Source organism: Ascaphus truei, chromosome 19 (genome assembly GCF_040206685.1).
Source record: "Ascaphus truei isolate aAscTru1 chromosome 19, aAscTru1.hap1, whole genome shotgun sequence".
Classification (NCBI taxonomy): domain Eukaryota; kingdom Metazoa; phylum Chordata; class Amphibia; order Anura; family Ascaphidae; genus Ascaphus; species Ascaphus truei.
The window spans coordinates 19584773-19611350 of record NC_134501.1 but is presented as its reverse complement, the minus strand read 5'-3'; positions in this window follow the sequence as shown (position 1 = coordinate 19611350).

Sequence of the window (26578 nt, the reverse complement as noted above, 5' to 3'; positions counted from 1 at the left end):
CAGAGGGGAGAGACAGAAAGGGGAGAGACAGAGAGACAGAGAGAGGGGGTGGAGAGACAGAGAGGTGGGGAGAGACAGAGAGGTGGGTGGAGAGACAGAGAGGTGGGGGGAGAGATAGAGAGGTGGGGGGAGAGACAGAGAGGGGGGGTGAGATAGAGAGGGGGGAGAGACAGAGAGGGGGGAGAGACAGAGAGGGAGGAAAACTGACTGACGGCGGGGGGGAAACCTACTGACGGGGGGGGGGAACTGACTGACGGGGGGTAACTGACTGGGGGGGTAACTGATTGGGGGGGTAACTAACTGGGGGGGGGTAACTGACTGACTGGGGGGTGGGATGACTGGGGGGGGGTGACTGACTGGGTGGGGGGGGTGACTGACTGGGTGGGGGGGGTGACTGACTGGGTGGGGGGGGTGACTGACTGGGTGGGGGTGACTGACTGGGGGGTTACCTCTGTGTCCTGCACACACACACACACACACACACACAATCACACACACACACACACACACACACACACACACACACACACACACACACACACACACACACACACACACACACACACACACACACACACACACACACACACTCAATCTCTCATACCCGTACACACACACACACACACACACACACACACACACACACACACACACACACACACACACACACACACACACACACACACACACACACACACACACACACACACACGGGAAGGGACATGCGCCGGAGGGGAGAGGGGGGGGTAGAGAGAGAATAACCGCTTCTTCCTCCCGCCCCGCGCCAGCAGCGGGAGCACTGAGGGGAGAGAAACACCGGCAACTGCAATATCTTCAGACCCACGCGGGCAGCGGGAACACCGGAGGGGAGGGGGGGAGAGAAACAGCCCGCTACCTCAGTATGTGACCCGCGCGAGCAGCGGGAACACCGGAGGGGACGGGGGAGAGAAACAGCCCGCTACCTCAGTATGTGACCCGCGCGGGCAGCGGTAACACGGGAGGGGAGGGGGAAACAGCCCGCTACCTCAGTATGTGACCCGCGCGGGCAGCGGGAACACCGGAGGGGAGGGGGGGGGGGGAGAAACAGCCCGCTACCTCAGTATGTGACCCGCGCGGGCAGCGGGAACACTGGAAGGAGGGGGGGGAGAGAAACACCCCGGCTACTACAGTATGTGACCCGCGTGGGCACCGGGCGGTGGGGGAGGGAAACACCCCGGCTTTTGCAGTATGTTCCGACCCGCGCGGGCAGTGGGAACACTGGAGGGGGGGATGTATCAGTGTATACTGTATATAAATATTTAATGTGTATTATATTCCCCCCACCTGAAGCATCTGTCCAAACTCCTCCATGACCGGATCCTTAAATTGTAAATTATAGGAGCTGACACAATTATACAGGAGGATATGAGGAGGAGGAGGAAGGGGAGGAGCAGCAGACGCGCATGCACGCACTCACTGCCCCTCCCCCCCCCCCATTACTTACCCGTGCACAAAGGGCGGTTTCAAGTCCTGGCAACTCCATCCCGCGTCACAGCCAATCAGCTACGATTTTTTTTTTTTCTCGAGCAGGGGATTTTTTTTTGCAGAGCAGGGGAAAGGTTACTGGCCAAGAGCCAATATCCGATCGCAGCTGGCGAGCTGGCGACCGGGTTTGTCGAGCACTGTATATATATATATATATATATATATATATCTATCTATATATACATACATACACACACACACACACACACCACACATATATATACACCACACATACACATTATATATATATATATATATATATATATATATATATATATATATACACACCACACATACACACACATATATACATATATACACACACACACACACACACCACACATATATACACACACACACACCCTGCAGCCCGTTTTTCACACACACACACACACACACACACACACACACACACACACACACACACACACACACACACACACACACACACACACACACACACACACACACACACCCCTGCAGCCCGTTTTTCACACACACACACACACACACACACACACACACACACACACACACACACACACACACACACACACACACACACACACACACACACACACACACACACACACACACACACACACACTGGTGCTGCTGCTGTCTGGTGGCTCTGCAGTTGCAATGCCGGCCAGGCTGCAGCCCCATTGGATGGGAGCGGTCACGTGACCGCTCCTCTGCTTCCCCTCAGAGGTTTTTTTTTTTTTTTTAAATGAGCTAGCAGCCCTTGTTTCCCGCTGCTGGCGGCTCTGATCGCGGCGCCCCTCTAGCCAAGCCGCGGCGCACCAGGGCGCCGCGGCGCACAGTTTGGGAAACACTGTATTAGGGCATTGGTGTTGGACGCAGGCCAATGAGAGGTGTGCGGGGGCGGGCATTGGACGCAGGCCAATGAGAGTCAGTGAGGGGTGGGACGCAGGCCAATGAGAGGTGTGCGGGGGCGGGCATTGGACGCAGGCCAATGAGAGTCAGTGAGGGGTGGGACGCAGGCCAATGAGAGGTGTGCGGGGGCGGCCATTGGACGCAGGCCAATGAGAGTCAGTGAGGGGTGGGACAGTGTGGCATTGGTGTTGGACGTAGGCCAATGAGAGGTGTGCGGGGGCGGGCATGGCCTGAGCAGGAGTGACAGGCCCAAGGTCCAATGCGATTGACCCTTGGGACGCAGACATACAGTGATTTCACAAATATATAGTAGATACAGCAATGGGGTTGGGAGGCTGGGCCCCACTTATTCGATGGGGCTCTCCAGTTGGCCATGTGGCAAATGGGAGGGCAGGTTCGGTACCCTTCTACTAGGGACCCGGCTGTGCCGGTGGAACTTATTAGTTAGATATCATTTGGCTGAGCTACAGAATAACCGCATGAAAGCTCCAGGTGGTCAGCACTATGGTTAATGAAACAAGCAAGCAAATAGAGTGTATAAGGTATATACAGTATGGACAGAGAAAAGTCGGGTAATAACAGAATGCCCGCCGCAGCTGTATCAAATGCAATAATACTGGAGAACAGAAGGAGACATATAAGGGAGATATAAAAAGCTATAAGCAAAAATCCCTAAGTCTCCGGTTAAGCCGGTGTGGAGTAGCCTCTACTCACTATTGAGCACCGTCCTGTACCTCCTTGGTTTGTGGCTGCTGGGATGGACGCTGCCAAACTGTGTGCGCCCTCCGATTGACCCCCGACGGCGTTTCCTCGATCACACAGGTAAACGGAACAAAAAAAGGATCAAAGTAACAGCTGCTCCAATGTAGAAATATAGGGAAACTCACCAGCAGGGAAAATTTTAAGTGATTTATTAAAACTACATAAAAAAACATGAACAGACAGTGAAAAAACCTCCTCCCGCGCGTTTCACGCCCACTATGGTGCTTTTTCAAGGAGGAACGAGTTGGGGGAGGTGTATCTTATTTATACCTCCCACCACAGGTAAGAAAGAGACAGGTGATGTCAATTACTATTAATAAACAGGAAAAGAAAAGAAAAAGAAGAAAATCGGAAACTGAAATAATAAAAGAAAACCAAAATAATAATAGTTAAATAAAAAAAAAGAAAAATGAAAAGAAAAAAGAAATAAAGAAAAAAAAGAGAAGGAAAGAAAAGAAACAGAGACCATAATGATATTATATCCAAAATGTAACTCCATGTTCTTATATCCAATATGTGTATCCCCAGTGTGCATCTGCATTGCCCCAAAGGCGGACAGCCTGATGGGGCTCCCCAAGAACTGCTCCCCTCTGCACAGGACCAGCATGCTAAGGGTTAACATGTGCTTGTACTTTGTGGAACGTCAACCCCCACCCACTGGAATGTTAATGAGCCAAGAGGACAAAGATCTTTTTCTTCACCGCTGCAGCAGATTCAATCTCAACCACCCCAGTGTACATCTGCGTTGCCCCAAAGGCAGACAGCCTTTGGCGCAGCCAAAGGGTGTGAGCCGTTTGCTAATGTTCCCTTGTACCCAATTTTCCAACTCTATCTGTTCATGAAATGTCTGTGAATTCACTGTATAACCCTGTTCATTTAATGCACTGTAATAATGTATTTATTATAACTCTGTGCCCAGGACATACTTGAAAACGAGAGGGAACTCTCAATTTATTACTTCCTGGTAAAACATTTTTATAAATAAATAAAATAAAAAATATGTAACATAACAGACAGAGATAAGATGTACAGCGATATATACTGTGTATGTGTATATATATGTCACAATGATGTTCTGGCTATACCCTCTAATAAATAGTTACGCCCAGCCAATCGCTGAGACTTATTCTTGTATACAATGTTTATAAGTCCTATCTGAATATATTGGAATAATGACACAATAGAGTAGAAACTAAAATGAACACTTAATACTACAGTCTATTTTGATCAAAAACAGAGCACTATGGTATACATATGCATATTAGTGTGCCATGTCCCACAAGAGAACATCTGATATAATATAATGCATGTCTAACTTGTGGGCCACATCTTATGAATCTAGAGAAAAAGAACCTAATTGCTCAATTTCGTACAACATATGAGTCATCTTCTCTAAGAAAAGGTGTATATATAATAATTCATTATGTTAACCCCACACGTTACTAGCATAGAGCCAAACCGAGACTGAGCAATTAAGGTGTGATTGAACCGAAAGAAGAAAAATAAAGGGGGAAGATAGAGAAGGAAAAAAGATTGGAGAAGGGACAGAGGGGGAGGGGAAAAGAAAGAATAAAAGGAAGGAGGGAGAGAATGGAAAAGGAGGAAAGGAATGTAGGCGAAGAAAGGACAAAATGCATTACAGAAGTAATTCATTGATGTCAATGAATATTTATTTTGTAGTTTTCATTTTTAATATGTAATATAATTATATAGAGGCAAAAGGTAATATTGGCACACTTCATCTCAACACTTCATTACATATGAACATATCATGGAATGAGATATTAAAAACCCCAAATATATATATATATTATTAAATAAAACACTTTAGATCTCATTTGGTGTTAAGACCATTGTGTATAAGAGTGTCAAGTGAAAATATCCAATAAGCCTCTCTTTTGTATAAAGCATTAGTCCTGTCTCCACATCGTAGGTGTGGTTTTACCTGTTCCAATGCCACACAGTTGGCAAGTGCTAAAATGCTTAGACACTGGATGTGTTAAATCTTTTTTAGTTATTAGTCTCATGTGTTCTAATATTCTCTGTTTAAATGGCCTTGTAGTCAGACCAACATAACGTTTATCACAGCCGCACATCAGCATGTAGATAACCTGGTCTGTGTTGCATGTTATACAGGACAGAATCTTGTACACCTTGTTACCTTCCTTTTTACTAAAAGTTTTAGTTTTGAAGACATATTTGCAAATCTTGATTTTAGAACAAGGGACGCAACCAATCAAATTGAGAAACAATTCCTTACGTGTATTCTTAATAGATTTTGGCACACTGGGTGAAATTATATTTCCCAGAGTTTCCGATTTTTGGAATACAAATGTAGGATGTATTGCGACCATCTCTTTAAGCAATGGGTCTGTCACTAAAATATTCCAGTGTGTTTTTACAATTGAATTTATAGTGTTTGGCTGGTTGCTATACTTAGTAATAAAAAAATGGAAGGTCTTGAGCATTAATTTGATCATCACTCCCATATGTCGTTTTCTTCTGTAAACACTTACATCAGATGTAATAAGCTTTTCCCTTCATTCATGTTTTGCACTCAGATAAGCCTCATTAAGTGTCCGACGATCATACCCTCTAGCTTCAAATCTTTGAAATAGCTCTACAGACCTTTTTTCAAAATCCTCCATGTTGGAACAATTACGACGGGGACGTAAAAATTGTCCCTGTGGTATACCTCGGAATAAGCTTTTTATTATGACAGCTGTCAGCGTGCAGCAGGGTATTGCGAGCGTTAGGTTTCCTGTATATATCACAATAGACCCTCATGTCCATAGACATATAGACAGAGATCCAAAAAATGTATGTGGTGATAGTGATGGTGAAAAGTGAAAGATAAATTGAAAGGATTAGTGTTAAGAATGTGAATCGAAGAGTGCAACTGTTCAATGGTGGCCTTCCATACTATCAATAGATCATCTATATAGCGGTGATATGACACAATAAGATATCTGAAGGGATTCCTATCTCCAAACACGTGGGACTGTTCCCACCAACCCATATACAGGTTGGCATAGGATGGAGCAAAGCATGTACCCTTTGGGAGAATGGAGAAGGTGTGGCTCAGTGAGTAACGACACTGACTGGCACTCAGAGTTTGAAGCAGGGGAGCCTGGTTCAATTCCCGGTGTCGGCTCCTTGTGACCTTGGGCAAATCACTTTATCTCCCTGTGCCTCAGGCACCAAAAACATAGATTGTAAGCTCCACGGGGCAGGGACCTTTGTCTGTAAAATGTCTCTGTAAAGCTTTACGTAAAACTAGCAGCGCTATACAAGAACATGTTGTTGTTGTTGTTATTATTATTATAATTTCTCTTTGAGAAAGTGCAGTACATGCACGAAATGCGTCAGAGGCTTCTTCCCTGACTTTTGTTTTTAAACCATGCTGCTCTACGTTCAATAAATTTTTGTTTTTGATACTATAACCAGCGTCAGCCGTATTTCCTGTATTTGGAACGCATCACTCGGCGTCTGACACACAGTGCACCGCCATCACCCCTCCCACGCTAGGAGGAAGTCTACATTATTATTATTATTATTATTATTATTATTGCGGTCCCACGTGTTTGGAAATAGAAATCTCCCCCACACATAGTGTAATTGTGTGTTAATATTTATTTTGGATAGTGTCTATTTTTTATTGTGTGTGCAGGTGAAAGATTAGATAGTGACTCCAAAAAGTGACGTACTGCTGTGAGGCCATATTCGTGAGAAATACTGGTGTATAATGAAGACACGTCAAGAGTCACCCATATGTAATCCGGCGCCCAAAGGAAATGTGAAAAAAGTGACAGTACGTGAGAAGTGTCCAAAAGATAAGAGGGAAGTGAGGAAACCAAAGGCTGCAAATAATAATCAATGTATATAGATGCATTCTCACCCAGGGACCCAATGCTTAAAACAATTGGTCTCCCTGGTGGTGAAACTAAAGACTTGCGAATTTTTGGCAAATGATGGAAAATAGGGATAACCGAATATTTGCAGTATAGATATCCATACTCATTAGTTGCTACAACTTGTAATTCCTTGCCCAAATCCAGTAACTCGTGACATCCTAAAAGAAATATAGTACTGTAGTAGGATTGGATTTTAACATAATATAGGAGTGATGGTCACTTAACTGCCGAAGTGCTTCTCTGTTGTAATATTCGCGATCAACAACAACAACTGCTCCTCCTTTATCAGCATTCTTAACTACAATAGCAGGATTTTTTTTTTTTTTTCATAACTTGTATTTTATTGTGAACAAATGCATGGTATACAGAGTAAACATTATATGCATACAAAATACAAAATAGCACATGTAATGTGAGCCTTGATTCACGTATATTAGGTTCGCACGACTTTTCGAGCCCTACTCGGCTGTGCGAGTGAAGGTGAGCAAATAATAATAATGTAAAAAAAAAAAAAAACCAAGGGGGTTGGAGGGGTAGAAGGGAAAGGGGAGGAGGAAAGGGTATTAGGTAGCGGAGGACACAACGGAGCTAACTTTTTTCTTGAGGTTGCAGCTATGTCATAGGGGTTGCAATGTTATATCTAGAGCTCTATTCCACTTTAAGTGTTTGATCCCATCGTGTGTGTGGGGCTAATTAATTTACCTTCCCGTAGGAGAACGTACCTCTTACTATCATAGCCAAATTGTGTCACGCTCTACCCCGGGATGTCTGTCTGTGCCAACCATGGGGTCCAGACTTTTAGGAAATTGTCGCCAGTGTCATTAACTAAACTTGTTAATTTTTCCATCTGGCAAATAAACCAAATACGATTCCGACTCTTTGGGATAATTGGAATATCGGGGCGTTTCCATAATGCTGCAATCTCACACCGCGTGGCTATTGCGAAATGTGCAATTAATTTGTTATGTGACTTTGATAGACCCTTTAAAGGTCTGTTCAAAAGAAACAGCCAAGGGTCAGGGGGGATAGAGGTGGTCAAAAATCCTTTGGATCCAATTTCTGATTTTTTCCCAGATTTGGGTTATCAGCGGGCAAGACCACAGCATATGTAACAGGTCAGCTGTTCCTCCACATTGTTTGGGGCACAATGGGGAGGACCCTGGTGCGAACTTAGATAATTTTAGTGGGGTGAGGTACCATCTCATAAGAACGTTATATGCGTTCTCCTTCAGTGTGGTGCACATGGAACTTTTGGCAGTGGCTAAGAATATGGAGTCCCAATCCTCATCCTCTAGGATTTCCCCTAAGTCTATCTCCCATTGGTTTTGGAATGAAGGTGTTTGCTGTTTGGATGTAGCAGGTTCGACTACCTCTCCGTAGATTGTAGATATAAGTCCCTTAGTGTCGGTTTCCGCCCGGCAGAGCTTTTCGAATTTCGTCAGGGGAGGGTATGGGGCGGATTTGTTATAAAATGCTCTAATCTGGAGGTATTTATAGAATTCTGAGTGGGGCAAGCCTTTTTCTAATCTGATATGGTCGAATGTTTTAATTTTTAAAAGATTTTTCATAGCAATCCGCTGTTCGGGAGTTAGATTCTCCCGATGTTGTCTTTTTTCATTAGTTGCAGAGATACCTTGTGAAAGGAGTGTCAGATCTCTTTGTACTGCTGCTTGGAACACATCAATAGCATGACCTCTGAGAAAGGTTGGGCAAAACTTTAGATTTTTTTTTTCAATCCAGAATCTGTTCTCCCCAAGAAATCCTGTGTGGGGTCTTTGTAATTAGATTGTTCATACAATAACTCAGACATGTCTTGTATATGGCATTGCTCTTTGAATGTCAATTGTGTTCTACTATAAAATATGGGAATTGAGCCAATGTCTCTGACACTCTGTACCCTTTGGATGTTATCAATAGTGGTACCAATGTTGGTTTCGTTTTGCTTGAAGAACCTTTTTGAGTGATAACTTTCTTCTAAATTTATACAAATCCACTGTTGTTGAAAATAAATCAAAATCTTTATCTGGGGCAAAAGTCAAACCAAGGTCCAGATCATGTAACTCTGACTGCTGAGGATATATTCAGATATATTAATTACATTTGTTTACTCTAAACTCGGTACCTTAGTTTCTTTGATGGCGCCGTCCACCAATCTATGCCTTGATGTTCCTCTCTTCCTTCGTCGTTTTTTGACGGTTGATGTTTTGGTGTTACCAGATCTGGTACTTGTCTTTCAGATGGGTATCGCTCCTCTGACGGAGAGGCTTCGGATCCATTTTCTGAAAAGGAAACACTTAAAACGGTAGTTTCATTGTCAGATATATCGGATTCAAAGCCTTTTCCTATTTGATAATGTGTTTTGGGGGATTTCCTTAGAATAGATTTAATAGGTTTTGGGGGTTTCTGGTTATTATTAGAATGATTATTTTGTTTGTTCTTTTTGATGTTTTGGGTTTCTGCTAAACGTGAATTTGTTTTTTTTTGGTAATCCACCTGATCACGTTCATATTTGTTTTGTTTTACCAACATGATACTCTTTTCTAGATTGTTAATACGTTTTTTGCCAGTTTATCATTTGGCTGCAGGGAAGCAGTGCAGGGTTAACATGAAAGATGGTTAGGTGGAGCCTCGGGGGTCTCAGAGCTGGCGACAGTGGAACCGGTCAAATTAAGGGATGAGTTCTGTCTTAGCCAGAGGAGGAAGTTGTACATTTGTTATGATTAAGTACATGTCTAGGAGGTGGAGGAGATCAAAGGAGGTGTGTTTACGATACCTTTGAGACCAGGCTTTATTGGAAGCATTAGCAGTGTATAGGTAGAAGGGGGGATAGGGTGAGCTTGTACCTTACAGGGACGGTTTGCAGGATTCCACTAGATAAATTGGGGTTTCAATCTCTGCCTGAGGGGAATTAAATTGGGCACCCCTGAGATTCTTGGTTGAGCTTGGGGCTCACAGTGCTGGTTGGGGAGGTAGAGGATGAGTTTAATCTCAGCCGGTGGGATGATAAGAGTGAGCACCGAGGAAAATTGGAGGAATGATACGGGTGCGGAAGGAGGTTACCAGTATTCACGTTGGAGCTGTAGTAGCCTCCAGCGTGACAGCAATGGGGGATGGGGCCCTGCCTGTGTGGTGGTGGTCAGTTCTTGCCTGGGCAAGGCTAGTGGTGGAGCAGCGCCTTTCTCTGGTGGGAAGCTGTGTTGGTGCAGCCTGGCCCACGGTGGGCGGTAGGACTCCGATGGGCCGTGGTTACAGTTATTGCCTTGCGTGGCATTTATTGGCGACTGAGGCGGCCCATACAATTTTAATTATTCTCATCAGAGGAAACGATGTGGAGTCGGTGACATCATTGGATTTAGTTTGGCCAATGAAGAAGGATTTTTTTCAGATTCAGGTGCAGTTGGGGTGAGGTCCTGGGTAGGGGGCTGGGGGTTGTCACCCCGAGTGGATTCAGCAAATAGCAGCACATTATTTTGCCCATACGGCAATCTGTAATAGGGTTAGATCTGTTCAGCATGATACTTCAGGAGGGGTTCGAAAGGGACCTTGCGGTTCTGGGGGTATGGGGCTAGTTTTAGGGGGTTATATAGCCCTTTGGGCGATGGCTGTTGGGGGTAAGGTGCTTTAATCTTCCCAGCGGGGGCTTTATTGTGTAGAAAAGTTCTGTGGTGGCTGTGGGTGGCGAGTGGGCATGGCTCATTTGTGCATGATTCCCTGGGGCCCAGTCACGCTAACAGCCGGGACTGTGATTTGCTTGGCTTGGTGGGTCTTGCGGCCATGGTAGAGGTTCCATCGGCTTTTACCTGGGGACGAGCACGCTGGCAGAGTTGGCACTTACCGGGGTTTATTGTTTGTTTGAATAAAAGCTGCGGCCATTCTACCTGCAGACCAGTGATTCTCAACCAGGGCTCCTTGAAGCAGTCTCAAGGTTCCTCCTATGGACCACAGACCCCCCCACTCCTCCCCCTGGTGGGTGGGTTTTTTTGGTATGTATTTTGTAGGGTGGATTGAGAGAGAGTGGGGTAATTGACGGAAGGTAGGGGCGAGAGTGAGAGAAGTGAGGGGGGCAGGAGGGAGTGAGTGAGGAAAAGAGGGAGTAAGAGTGAGACGCAAGGGATAAATACATGCAAGGCGGGAGGGGGAAGAGTTAGTGAAATAAATGGGAGAGAAATACATGGGTAGAGGGTGGGAAATAGAGGGGGCTCGTGAGGTGTGAAATGTTGTGACTGACCCCTGTCGAACCTAATATGTGTCAGCCAGATAGGGGTTCCCCGAGATGTTTCAAAATACTTCAAGGGTTCCTCCAAACAAAAAAGGTTGGAAATCACTGCTCCAGACCTTCGTTGACAGTTTTACGACAGAGTATAAAACCTCCCACCAAATGGCGTTTAAACTGCTTTTCAATTTCTAAATGTACTCATAACTTACTAACAGTAACTGCCGGGTATGAATGCCGTCCAGTTACTGAATTAGACACAATATTAGAATGTAGCCGTCCATAGATATTTGAAATAATTGCCTATACCTCATGATGGGTACACCGGGTAATGCTATGGATTAGGTAGCTAATGGAGACAATTACATATGTTATTTATATTTTTTGTTTTATGATATTATGCTAATTATTTATCATAATTAATACTATGTGTAGTTTATTAAATATTAATAGCAAAATGTATTACATTTCAATAGCTCATGCTTTTAAACTACCTCCAACATGCCAGTATATGAGATTGTGTTGTTGTTGTTGTTGTTGTTGCTAGAAAGGGTTAAGAACACTACAATAAATTGCACAATAAATCAAGGTTAGTCATTTATTTGTTTTTTTTAATTTGAGGAGGAAAATATGCGGCGGAGCTTGTGCCAGGATGAATAGACAATAACTGACTGGTATAAAATGCTCGTCCCATATATAATAATCCAACATCTGTTCAGCACTTCCAAGTGAAATTTGCTGGAGAGATTGTGAATGGTACATAGCAAAGAAGGGTGGGGAGCCTCCTTGGACCTTTCTCCCATGTAGTAACACAGGAGGGAGAGGGAGTAGGGGGTATAATGCCTTTTATTGGACCAACAAGTAGTTGATATGATGCAAGCTTTCCAACCTTTCAGGGTCCTTCATCGGGTCCTACCCCCCGAGAGGTTGGAAAGCTTGTAACATATGAACGTCTAGTTGGTCCAATAAAAGGCATCATATCCCCTACTCCCTCTCCCTCCTGTGTTACTACATGATACATAGGATTCTTACATCGTGCACATGTGTTTGCTCCCGAATTGCACCACTTTTGCCTTGACACAGATGTCCTGTTCTTCTGACCGATAGTGGAAGTAGAAGGATAAGGCTTGTAATATTGTGCGTGCGCGTCAATGATAATTGCAGGGTGTGAGCATGCAGTTGCTATACTTCAGACGTGCAGGCGCACGGCCGTGAGCGTTGGTGCGGCAGAGCTGTGAAAATACAAGAAATGTGTATTTTAACACTGCTGCCGCGCTGTGAGCCAATCACAGTGCGGCCTAACGCTGGGATGTCAGAGCCATGCCCCCTAGCCGCATGCGTCACCGCTTGCACTATAGCAACTAAACGCACACGCCACATGCACGCACAATGCCTGGCACGCACGCGCACTAGCGCGTACTATATAACAAGACTAAGGGAGATGTCAGGAGGACATCCCATTAACTTTCTTAATGCGTTTATAGGACACCTTTAGGCGTTCCAGCAGAAAGCTGCTTTATTGGGATTGTACGGCTTGGAGAAATGTGGACTATAAGAATAATTCCCTGCTCCAACTGTATACTGTGACCTCACATCTCGCTATTTACCATATGTTTAAACAATGTTTGGTGAATTCCCCCCCTGTATCCCAGGCCACTTCCTGCTCCACTGACAGATTGTTTGAACATAAATCAGCTTTACAAATCTTGCTTTAGTTAATTCCATCCTTTGCTCCGTTGAACTTTTAATTGTTCTCCTCACACCAAACAGTCTTCAGGGATCCTGTTTAAACCAACATGAATTCATTTATTTCCCTTTCCTTTCCTTCAATACATTAATTATTGTGACCAGACCGAGTGCAAACTCAAACACATCCCAGACAGCAAGAGCAGCCTTTTCCCAGGTACATGGCTGGGGAAGGAGCACCCAGCTAACATGTTTGCAAATCGTTGACTCCTGTCAGTGAGTATCTGCATTATTCAAATATCTAAATGGCAGAGCATGTTCAGCCAACTGGCATTCAATGGATCTGGACTCTTCATCAAGGTCACTATGTTACACTGTTTGAAGGTCACTGTGTTACACTGTTTGAAGGTCACTGTGTTGCACTGTTTGAAGGTCACTGTGTTGCACTGTTTGAAGGTCACTGTGTTTGAAGGTCACTGTGTTTAAAGGTCACTGTGTTTAAAGGTCACTGTGTTTAAAGGTCACTGTGTTTAAAGGTCACTGTGTTACATTGTTTGAAGGTCACTGTGTTTGAAGGTCACTGTGTTACACTGTTTGAAGGTCACTGTGTTGAAGGTCACTGTGTAACTGTTTGAAGGTCACTGTGTTGCTGTTTGAAGGTCACTGTGTTTAAAGGTCACTGTGTTTAAAGGTCACTGTGTTTAAAGGTCACTGTGTTACATTGTTTGAAGGTCACTGTGTTTGAAGGTCACTGTGTTACACTGTTTGAAGGTCACTGTGTTGAAGGTCACTGTGTAACTGTTTGAAGGTCACTGTGTTGCTGTTTGAAGGTCACTGTGTTTGAAGGTCACTGTGTTAAACTGTTTCAAGATCACAATCCATATCAAACCAGGACACAATGAGCAGTAATACCATCTAGAAACAAACCGGGGCCAACAATAGTACCGGATGTATCACCGAAAGTAAATCCTGTTTAAAGCAATGTGAGTTTTTCCTTTGATAAACGTGGTGCCATTTTTTGCACTGGTTTTGATATATATATTCCATACATGGCTTATAGACCGTAGATAAGTGGCATTTGACCTACCCAATCTGCCCTCCGACTGAAAGACCCTGGACCATGTGGGATTTCTGGCCTTTAGTGCTCCATTTATTCATATCTTTACGTTCCTTTGCTGCGCATGCCTTTGCTGCCTCTGAGTTGCTGCACCAGGTACCTACTACACTTTCAGCAAAGAAGCACTAACTTATATTTCCCCTGGGACTACCACAGGAGACTGGAGTAGCCAACTCCAGTCCTCAAGGGCCACCAACAGGTCTGGTTTTAAGGCTATCCCAGCTTCAGCACAGGTGGCTCTATCAGTGGTTCAGTCATTGCCTGAGCCACTGATTGAGCTACCTGTGCTGACGCAGAGACATCCTTAATACCTGTCCTGTGGGTGGCCCTTGAGGACAAGCCCACGCCTGGAGTACCATACCCCACTTTCAGCAGCATGGCCCCTTATTTCCTTTGCATGCAAAACATGTCCCCCCTGGTACAATGCAGATCTCTGTATTATCCTGCTCCCGTATTTCTTCTGGGGCATTGACATATTTTCATTTTTCCTGTACCTTGCAATTAGCCTAACCGCTTTGATGCCAGATAGGCTAGTAATAAATTGCAGGCCCCCGTGGCTCGAAATAGTTTATTCGACTCTTGGCTAAGAAAATGTGTGTTCATTTGTTATTGCATGTATTAGGGAAAGCTCTCATTTACCCTGTCCTAAACTAAATAGCTTCTAATTACCTCCGCAATTGTTTGGGAAATGATACTGTTTTCATTGACATTTGGATAAAACACACCCGGTAGCAGATTGAGCAGCACAAATTAGCAGTGGGCAAATTACACTGAAATCCCCCGTTTTGGAAAATTACAAAATGTGAATAATATCTGGTAATTTGTCAGACTTCCAAAAGAATTCCTAAATTAGCAGTTTGATGAATAAAAACCCTATTAATCGTACGCCGCAGTTTATATAGGGTGCACACATTTAATAAAACTAGGTGTCACTTTTAATTTTATTCAATCTGTACTCCTATTTATTAGATGTAGAAAAATACCTTCACCTTCTATCAAGCGTTGAAGGTTGATTGAACAAAAAAAAAAAAATGGATATCAAGATTTATGAAGCCAGTGCTTTGTCAGTAATGCTAATATGATGAGTTGCTTAATGTTTTGCTTCATGACTTTGAGTAAATCCCTATTATTAACGGGGAAGTAAATATAAGGCTTTTTCCTTTTGTAAAACAAATCCCTGAAATGTTTGTTAATCTCCATGTCCCACGCGTTAATGAGTTAAAAAAATAAAAAAAAACCCACAAAAAAACATGTTTAACATTTTTCTCCGGTATTGGATTTTTCGCAGTGTTTGATTTGAGAAGATTATTATTATGCTTTATTGGCGCAGTGCCAACATATGCAGCAGCGCGGTACAATGGAGGCACAGAGTGACATCAATTACATAAAGTGAATGGCGAACACGTAAGGGCAGACGAGCGCAAACAGATACAGAAGGTGATGTGGGCCGTGATCCTGGGAGCTTATGACCTAGAGCAGGGGTGCACAAACGCGGGGGGCGGGGGCGCAGCGCTTACAGAGGCCCCGCGCTCTTCCCCCAAAGCATTTAAATTAAATACCGGGGAGCGCAGGGCCTCTGTAAGTTCCCTTACCTTGTCTCCGGCGGCTTCTGGCAATGCGTTGCCATGGCAACGGGGCGTTAAATGCCCCTGCGTGGTCACATGATGCCGCGTTGCTATGGCAATGTGATGTCAGAACGCCGGAAACAAGGTAATGATGGCAGGGCGCGAGCATGGGGGAGAGCAGCCAGGGGGGCGTGGGGGAAAGCATTTGTGCACCCCTGCTCTTGAGGGAGTAAGGGACAATGTTGAAACAAAAGGTAAAGTGGCTGCTCGTTGTGGGACGGAGTATACATCAGGATGGAGTATGGTCCAGCCCAGGGGTGGCCAACCAGTCCTCAAGGGCCACCACCATGTCAGGTTTTAAGGATACTCCTGCTTCAGCCCGTGTGGCTCAATCAGTGGCTCTGTCATTCAGTCACTCAGCCAGAAGAGATATGGGAGAGCCGGATAATCCGCTAACGCAGGATAATACAGAGATCTGCATTGTACCTGGGGGGAAGTCATCTGCATGCAAAAGAAATAAGGGGCCATGCTGCCGAAAAGGGGGTACGGTACTCCCAGGGGAAATATAAACCAGTGCTTCTTCACTGAAAGGGTAGTGGGTACATGGCGCAGCAACTCAGAGGCAGCAAAGAAACTGAAAGATAGAATAAATAGAACCCTAAAGGCCAGAAATTCCATATGGTTCGGTGTCTTTCAGTCGGAGGGCAGATTTGGTTTAAAGACACATACGGAGTTTGTGTGTGTATTATCACAACAGGATCTTTACAGGGTTATAACAGGAGCACCAAACGATGGCCAGCTTAGGTAAGAATGTAGAATTATACATCGCCACACGCTTTACATATACAAATGAGAAAACATGGGGAAAGTAGTATTGCTGCTTTAACCTATTAAGTGCAGAGGGACCCGCTTTGTAAGACTTTGCTGGCCCCTTTGGCACTCCAGGGGTTAAATACAACTCTTTCATCCCTGCCGTAAGAAAACAACTTGACGTTCTGTATCGGCTATACCGGCGAGCAGCTAAATACTTTTCAGATTGTTCACCTATGTAGTGTAGGGGCTTGTAAAATAAAGAAACAAATAAATAACCCAAAGTACTTAACGTCTTGTACAGTTCCCCCAGAGATGTTAAAATGCTCAGATTCAATTGGGTCTTTAGGGTAAACGATATCTGGGTTTATTGGGTAATATATCCGATACACAGAATTATGGTTATAATAGTATCTCTGATAAAGTGCAGTGTTTTAGTACCATAGAAACTGTATTTCTTTTGAAAATGGGTTTCAAAACTGCTGAAATTACATTCCCTGTAGGTCTCGGAGCTTTGAATAATAAAATCGGGACTATTACACACTATAGTCTCTGCAAATATAAATTCTTCTTAATGTCATATTATCCTTGAAACATAAATGGAATTTGCTCTTGAGTTCATGGGAAGGTTTTTTTGTTCTGCATACAGATGAGGACCCAGAAGAATAAGATCATAAGTATTGATCACTTACTGATCTTTAACGGTAAATAGCCAGTGCTGAAGGTTTTAAAGCACACATCGGCAAAGCATAACAACTGTCACCTGAGTGCAAAGCGTTTAGGAAACAATATTTCCAATGTCACATTCAGTAAAGACTGAATTTACATCTATCTCTATGTATACGTCTCTGTCTTTCCGCTTCCCCTTCTCCGTCTCTCTGTCCGTCTCCATACGTCCGTGCCTGTCTCCATCTGTCCGTCTCTGTCTTTCCCTCTCAGTCTCTCCATCTGTCTGTCCATCCCTATTCGTCCATGTCTGTCCATCCGTTTTTGTCTCTCCTTATTTCCCTCTCCGTCTCTCCCTCTAGGTCTCCTCCTCTCTCCATCTGTCTGTCTATCTCCATCTGTTTTTGTCTCTGTCTCTCCTTCTCCCCCTCTCCCTTGCTGTATCTTCCTCAACCTCCCTGTCTCTCCCTCTCCGTCTTTCCATTTCTGTCTCTCCATCTGTCTGTCCGTCCCAATCCGGGTTTGTCTCTATATCTCTCCATTCAGATATCATCCATCAAAGCTACAAGTGCAGAATTCCAGCGCAAAGTGGGTATCCCACAAAAATAGTGAGGGATTGTCACTGGTTTAGAAGAATTTTTTTTTTAATTTACTTTTTTGTTGTTGGGCGATGTTTGCAGCCTGTACAAAAAGGACGTTCTCTTTCGTACTCCTTGTCTATTGTCCAGATAGCAAAAAGAAAGCAGCACACTGCCCAGGGAGGCAGGGGATATAAAAATGAAAAATGTATTTGATAATAAACATCACTCAAAGGAGGTGTAAGACTTCCTACGCGTTTCGCACAAAAAAGTGCTTGGTGCGAAACGCATAGGAGGTCCTATTCCTCCTTTGGGTGATGTTTATTATCAAATACATTTATCATTTTTATATCACCTGGGCAATACGCTGCTTTATTTTCTTTTTGCTATTTGGACATCTATACCAGCGGCTGGACACGCCATTACATATTCAGTGAGGCTCTAGGAGTGGGTAAGATTTAATTCAAGAAGAAGACTACTCAGGATTTATTGTGAGTTACTGTGAGTTAAAGACATTTACTACTACCAGTGTGTAAGAGGACATGTGCAGAGGTATGCAATGGAGACTGTTTTAAGGTGAAATGAAATAAAGCTTTTATTGCGCCTGTTTCTTTAACACAAGAAAATCATATAAACGTATGCAAATAAGGGGTCAAACAAAGCTTCTGTTCCACTTGGGAGTATTTCTAGTTAAACCTATGCAGTCAACAACTCCCTGTAGATTAGCATGTCTCCCAGCCCCAAGCATATATCTTGATATGTGCAGATATACAAAAAGTCTTAGAAAGGAAAGTCTTATCTGTCTCTTGTAGGGGAAGGCTTCTTTGTTCTCCAGGTTTAGAAGTCCTTTCCCCTGTGTCTTGCTGGCAGGCTCAAGACGTCTGTCTCCTTGTTCAGCTCACAGGTGTGCTAAGGAGTCTCACTTCCTGTCTCGGAGGCAGGCTTTTTCTAACACCTCTAATCAGCCAGGTGCTGGTCAATTAACCAGCACACTGCTGGATTAGAGGCAAGTTTTCTGAACAGGGTAAGTCCCCTGTTAATCAGCGATTCTCATGTTTTTTTCTCCAATGAGGTAACAGCAACGTGGATGTTTTATTTTTGACTGTTCCCTTCAGGAGAGCTTATTATCATTGTACATTGGTCACTCACTAATCATTATACCCACTCCATGCAAGAGTTACACTTATATAATTTATATCATATCCCGGAACTATTGGAGCACCCATTATCTTCACACTTTGAACTGTTCCTTGCCTATTGTGTCTGGGGAAAAAAAAGGTTTGCAAACATTTCCAGAGACTGCTAGCACCAGGCCCGTGTTTCCAGGCACATAAAGGTGCATCAAGGTGCATAAAGGAGATCTCCTTGCAGAAATTGGAGAGACATTCATACAGTTATCCTGTACCGAAGCAATAAAATACATCCAGTGTGTCCTACTGCAGCAGCATATAACAAAGTCACAACCACAAGAGAGAATGGAAAGTTGTAATCATTTGGCTCAACATTTTACACAATATTGTGTCCTGCTATTTAAAGGCAGAACCTCTCTCAAACTGGACTGCACTGGATTGAGATACTAGAGTTTAAAGTAGGGGTGCACAAACTTCTTGCCTTGCGCCCCCCTGCCGGCTCTTCCCCCTGCTCACGCCCCACTTGCCTGCTCTGAAGCATCAAACGATGCTGGGGGTCACGTGACCCCACTGCGTTTTTGACGCTGGGTTTCCACGGTGACGCGTTACCCAAGCCAACTGGATCACGGTAAGTGAAGTTGCAGAGGCCTCGCGCAGTCCCCCGGCATTTAATTTAAATGCTTTGGGGAAGAGCTCAGGGCCTCTGCAACCGCTGTGCCACCCCCCCAAAAAAATCACATGCCCCCAGTTTGCGCACCCCTGGCTTAAAGTACCATAGGGGTTAGAAACTCGAGTCCTCAAGGGCCACCAACAGGCCAGGTATTAGGGATATCCCTGCTTCAGCACAGGTGGCTCAATCAGTGACTCAGTGGAAGACTGAGCCACTGATTGAGCCACCTGTGCTAGAGCAGGGATATCCTTAATATCTAACCCTATTGATGACCCTTGAGGACTAGAGTTAGCCACCCCTGGTTCAAAACAATACAATGATTATATTACAGTTGCGGACCAAGCAATATCCTACATGAGTGTGTGTTTTTAATAAATCAGTTCTGTACTATGAGAAAATACTCCTAGCATTTTTTTTTTAAAAACCACTCAAAGACATTTTTAATGCAACAAGCCATTTTTGTTCATATAGCAACAAAGTCACATCCCCTTCCTCTTTTGTAACAGGCGCTGGCGCACCCAATTTTGAGCCCTGCCCCCTCTCTAGCAGTGCACCAATTGTATCTAGCGACTGCCTGGTCACATGATCTTCCCCACAGAACTTTGCATCTTTGGTCCTCTTCTGCTGCACTGACAGCCATTTAGTGAACCCCCTGAGCCGAATCTTCGCCGATCGATCACAGGAGAACGGATCGATCGGCAATTTAGCTAATTACTTATCATTGTGTGGATTGTATTGATGCACATATTAAAGGGGGGAAAATGGCAGCGTAGACTGCTGCTTCAAGTCAGTGTTTGAGTCCAAGGGTTAGGAAATCACAGAGAAAATGCTGAACTGACAACATTTTTCCTCTGGGCAATTATTCCACGTGGGTGATTCTTCTATTCTTGCGGATTGCAATTAGCAAACACTTCTCAGTCCCTCCTTTGAACTAGTTTGTTGAGGCTATGCTTTTATTTGTCGTATTTTTGCCATGTATTCCATTTGCAGCACTAAAGCCTTGTTTAGCAGTGACACATTGTAATATGTTAGTATTGCAAATTAACGTGCATGAGAATCTTAGAGCTGCACTCACTGTGATAAATAACAGTGCAACCAGCAATTTTGGGGTCATTTCCTAATGGTTTTTGGAGGCAAAACTTGTTTAAAAAAACAGCACCAGATTTACGAAAGAAGCAATAATCCCTTTACAGAAGCACCCCCCTCCCAAATAATTAAATTAGACCATAACCATGTTCTGATGATGATCTATTTTAATGTTTTCATTTAAAAAATATATATATTTTTCACTGGCATCAGTTGTTACCACGACAACCTCCGTTGTCTTAATTACAGCAACGGCAGTGGCCATTTTAATCTCCCAAGGATGCCATTCAGAAACTAAATGCAATGCTTTTTATTTTAAAGATTGTCTCCCCCCCCCCTCCCACATAATATGTATCTATATATTGCAGTCGTGTGCAACAAAGTCTCTTAAAACCATGGAAAAGTTTTTTTATTTATTTTTTTAAAGCGCTAAGGTTTTTGGCGAGTGAGTTGCTTTTTAAACATAATTATGTGTAATTTCAAATGCTTGGCATTTAAATCTGCAATTAGTTTTCTCCAAATCACCCATTTGATTTGTTGATCAGGTTCCTTTAATTAAGCAGTGTGTATGAAAACTGGTTGATGTTGTTGCTGTTAAATCAACACTGCCTCATGAAAACTCCTAAATTATACATTACCCCGCTGATGGCTCACTAAAATTCCACAGCTATCTTTGCAGAACCTTCCACGGGGAAAAGCTTTTCTCTTATTATAACTCCACATACAAATTGTCTTGCGGAGGAAATGGGGGCTGTGGGCTCTCATTGGGATCCAGATACAAAGTGTATCTCCTCTCATTCATCTCGTTACATATTAGTGGTACCCTTGTACTTATTATAATGATATAAAGAGGAGTGTATATCCACAGCTGGGTTTCTAGCAACTCAATGGATTACAGGACATAAGAGGTTAGAAACAAAGCCTATTGGTGATGCTTTTCAAGTCTGTGTTCCACGAGAAGAAGTTATGATCTTTTGCTTAATGGAGCAATCCATTCAATATCCTACGTGTGTTTTTTTTAATAGGTTCTGTTGAATAAAAAAAATGCAGTAATGTCAGTAGATAATACTTACTGCATTTTTTTTATTCAACTCCTAATGCCATTTTTTAATGAGTTTTAATATACTTGGCATAATTTGATTTCTATAGAAGTATTGATTGAAAGCGAAAGGCGGCCATTACGTGAACCCGGATCTTTGCTGATCGATCAAGGGAGAATGAATCTGTCGGCAGCTTAGGTAATTGGTTTTCAATAAAGGTAATCAAAAGCTGCATATATTAAAACAAAGGGTTTTTTTTAAGTGCTGTGCGGAGTGCTTCTTAGGTCGTACTCTCTGTTTTACATTTAATTGCAGAATTCTCATGGAATCAGGTGACATCCAGAATATACTACAAAACACAAACAGAGCACAGTGCTACATCCAATGGCAAAAATACACAGTGAAATACCTATATATCTCTTGAATAAAAGGGTAATTTAGTTTAACACTTTGGCCAAAGCATTGTAAGCCTGTGAGCTCCTCCAAGGCATGACCATAATTTACAGGTCCTAACACTGATTAAAATTCTTAATAACCTGTACAATACTAGGAAGAATGATCATAATTGATCATCCAGAATATGCAAAGTGACCTAAAGCAGGGGAGAAATAGGATTTGGTAAATGGAGAAAATATGTATGTATGTAGCGGAAGAGAAGTGAGGCCGGATTAATAAAATATTCGGCGTGTAATCTAGTCCAGGTGCATGGAATGAAAGGATACTTCCTCAAAGGCAAGTATCTGAGATTAAACTTTATCCCAAGTAATATATCACAGGAATGTCCATTCCTCCCCAGCTTGCAGTGATAGAAAGGATAAACTTGTGCTAAAGACAAATTCAGATTTTCTGTGGTTCAGGGAGAGTTCAAATAAAGGCGAGTTGATATATCTCTGTGTGTGGTACTTTGGCTCCTACCAGACGCCTGGAAAACATCAAGAGTTTATTAGGCGATAGCTGTAATTAACCCTTCGTGGTCAGAGGGAAGGGCAAGGTATCTATAACATACAATGAATTACAGGCCTCTCTGGCAGACTTCAGGAAAATGTCACACTCACAGAAATTAAAGATTACATTTCATGCATTACAATTATGCACTGAACCATGTACTTAACATATTATTATTATTATTATTATTATTATTATTATTATTCACTTAGCCATGTTCTCAACATAATTTTTTATTGTTAATATTATTGTAATTATTAATATGCGCTTAGCTACGTACTTAACACTTCTAATTATTAATAATAATGGTATTAACATGCACTTAACCATGCAATTAACCTTCTCTACCACATATATGTGAGGCTTGTCATATGTAGGGCTAAAGGTCAAACTCTGACCAGCAGAACCACCGAACTGTATATTTACCAGGAGCCCCAAAACTAAACGGAGGCTAGCATGCTGCTATCACATCATTGCAGTGATCAGGGCTACTGACATGAATCTCTCTCAGCGCTGTATTTCCTGCACTGTATATAGAATGTTGCAGGCACATAGAGCCTCTTCCCTGTAACATGTACAATGTCATTTAAGTGTTCAATGCACAGGGGCACAAGGCAGGGGTACTCCAGTCCTCAAGACCCCCCTCCCAAACTGGTCAGGTTTTCAGGATATCCCAGCTTCAGCACAGAAGGCTCAAAGACTGAGCCTCTGAGCCACCTGTGCTGAAGCAGGGAATGATTGAGCCACCTGTGCTGAAGCAGGGATATCCCGAAACCCTGACCTGTTGGGGGAATCTGGAGGACTGGAGTTGAGCACCGCCTGATAGTGGGATTAGCACCAGCTACACCCGCTCGCAGCCTCTGCCAAAGCAACTTTATGACAGATAATAAAATATATATATATAAAAGTGATGAGTTTCAGTGTTAATGATCTGGACCTACAATAAAAAAAACATCACATAGTCTGCAGATTCCAGAGATGCAGAAGCTGTGAGCCAAGCTGCAGTTTCCCATGGCACGAGCAAAGTGCAGCTAAACTTGCAGGGTGCCCCCTCTGGCACTGTGCTACGTGCCTCTAGCACCGGGTTTGCTCAGAGATGCCGCAGAGCACATTTCTCCTCATTGATTGCATGGGCTCAGTGTCTGTGGCCTTATTGGTTCTTGAAGGCAGCGCTGCTCTGGTATGCGACTCATGAATTCAGCTTAATTGAAAGTAATGCAGTGGTGCGCGGGGTGTCAGAAATGTAAGATCATTGGCAAGGACTAAAGATCCTGAGCACAATGTGGAAGATACCACCGTGGCACTGTGTTTTGTAGGGGTGTTTTGGGGTTGGGGCGGATCTGTGAAGCCCCCTGCACTCCCAGTACTCAGACCCCCGAGCCAGGTTGTGTTGTACAGTACAGGCATACCCCGCATTAACGTACGCAATGGGACCGGAGCATGTATGTAAAGCGAAAATGTACTTAAAGTGAAGCACTCCCTTTTTCCCACTTATCGATGCATGTACTGTACTGCAATCGTCCTATACGTGCATAACTGATGTAAATAACACGTGTAACAGGCTCTATAGTCTCCCCGCTTGTGCACAGCTTCGGTACAGGTAGGGAGCCGGTATTGCTGTTCAGGACGTGCTGACAGGTGCATGCGTGAGCTGCCGTTTGCCTATTGAACGATATGTCCTTACTCGCGAGTGTACTTAAAGTGAGTGTCCTTAAACCAGGGTATGCCTGTATTTGTGTTACCAATGCATGGTGAGTTATTGTATTATTACCCCACTGAAGTAACGCCTGGAGTAAAGGTGTGAGAATCCGCCTCGCCGCAGGTTGGAGGTAACTTTCCAAAGCTTTGCGCCACCTGCCAATATTTCGCTAGAAACTTTTGGCGATCAAGCAAAACGGTTCCAATTGTTAAAGAAGGGTTATTCCGTTTGTGTAAAGTGGGGAAATCGCAGGTTCGTGACTTTAAAAAAAAGTTTATTTTTTAAAATAATGTGCGAGCAAATGTTGAGAGTGAAAGTAAGCGAAATAATGTGATAAATGCTGCAACGCCCACTGAGTTTTTAGCGTTAAGCGAACTTTTGGATCCAAGTGAACTTTTTTGCGAACTGAAATAGGTGACATTCTCCAAGTTCTCTCCTGCAAGAGAGCCTCTAGTACAGATTTTTAAATGGGGACAGATCTAAACCCTCCCAGCCCCCTGACAGAAGTAATGCTTAAAGAGGCTGCACCGCTTGGGGTTAATTTTTTTTTATATTAGGTCTGAAGTAGGGGGTCTCCCTGGAGCTGTACCCCGATGATTCTTACGTTGAGCTTCTGCTTCCTGAGATGCTTACATCGGAAGGAGATGCCGGTAGAAGCTCTGACTGGGCACAGCAAATGTCTGTTTAAAACTCCCGCAGGCCAATAGGAAGCGGCGATATCATCCTTTGCAGGAAGGAAGGGGTCCTAGGGAGGAGCAGTGCCTGGGAAATATGGACCTTCGATAAACTGAAGGTAGTATCACCACATCTTACATGCTACAAGTTCATATTCACAAATGTATCTACAGAAAAGTTGTCCTCGTCACTGAAAACTCCACCACTTGTGAAAACATCATGCATTATAATCAGCAGTCTTAGGAAAAACTGCTTCTTCTTCTCCTTTTGTCACTCGAAAAAAGTTTGCTGCCTTTTCATCAACTTCAGCATTAGCACAGTTAGTAAAAGTAGCATTGATCAAGTGAATTGATTACGACACGAGATCGCTGGCTCAGCTCTCAGGAATGGGTGTGTTCTGGGTGCTGTGTGGGAGTAGGAGGTATGCACTGATCACACAGCCATTTCTTTTATTTTAACCAACAAAATGAGAAGACACAGGCCCATATTTACTTAACAGTGCTACTCTAAAAGACAGCATCTTGACCTTTTATGGCACGTACGACACCCTGCTAGCACGCGACCTGCATACGGGACAAGGGTTAATACTGATTCTTGCAAGCGCACCCGCTCTTCACCTCCGCAAAGGTCCATCAAAGGGACAATATCTCCTCTACAGGATCAAGGATCAATACACACTCGCAAGCTGCCCGAACTCTTTAGCTCCGCAAAAGTCCCGCAAATGAGTTGTATCTAGCCTCAAGCCGTCCCAACATACCACCTCCACGAACGGCACACAAGTGAGCATGTGAATTAGATATGCAACCAGGGTTAATAAACAGGGCTACTCTAGCCAACCCCCCTTTCTCCTCTGCAAGGAACCAACGAGTTAATATTAACCCCTACTCAATTGCAAATCATAACTATCCACTGCCACCACCTGAGGGTATGCAAATATGATAAAAGATCTTAGACTAAAATATTTGCCAGGGCCTCAGGTCCCTGGTTATTATACAAAAACTATGCACTTTCACACACCGAAATCAGTTGTAGCAAAAATGTGTTCGATTCGTAATTATTCTCCCCAGAGCGTGTAACCAGTTCATTCAGAGCCCAAAGCATTACTTATTAACTGTAACACCTCACTCCTATCAGGGAGGACTCCTTGCAGTCCTCCAGGCCTGCCTCCTTTTCTCATTGGCCTGCCAGCCTTATTATGCCTGTGCTTCCCATCACTCGTCGCTCGACATAGTTCTGTATGGAAGCATTTGACTACTCTCTCAGTGACTCCTCAGGTATTGACGCGGATTGGACGACTACCCCCTCTGGCTCGCGACTTTGGCTCTACTTGGACTTCGTGACTTCTGGCATCCCTGACACACGGCTTATACCTCCGACCTTCCGCAACTCTCCAATCCCTGACCTTGGCAACGGCAATAACTACTCTTCTTCTACTACCGGTACCGGCAAGTATTGTCTTCCTTACTATACCTGGCCTGGCAACACTAACACCACACTCCGGACGCGCTCCCTTTGCTGCGGGTGCGTGTATCCCTACGTCCCATCTCAGCACAGGGGACGGGTCTGGTCTGCGGGCAGCACCGGCGTAACAAAAACATACA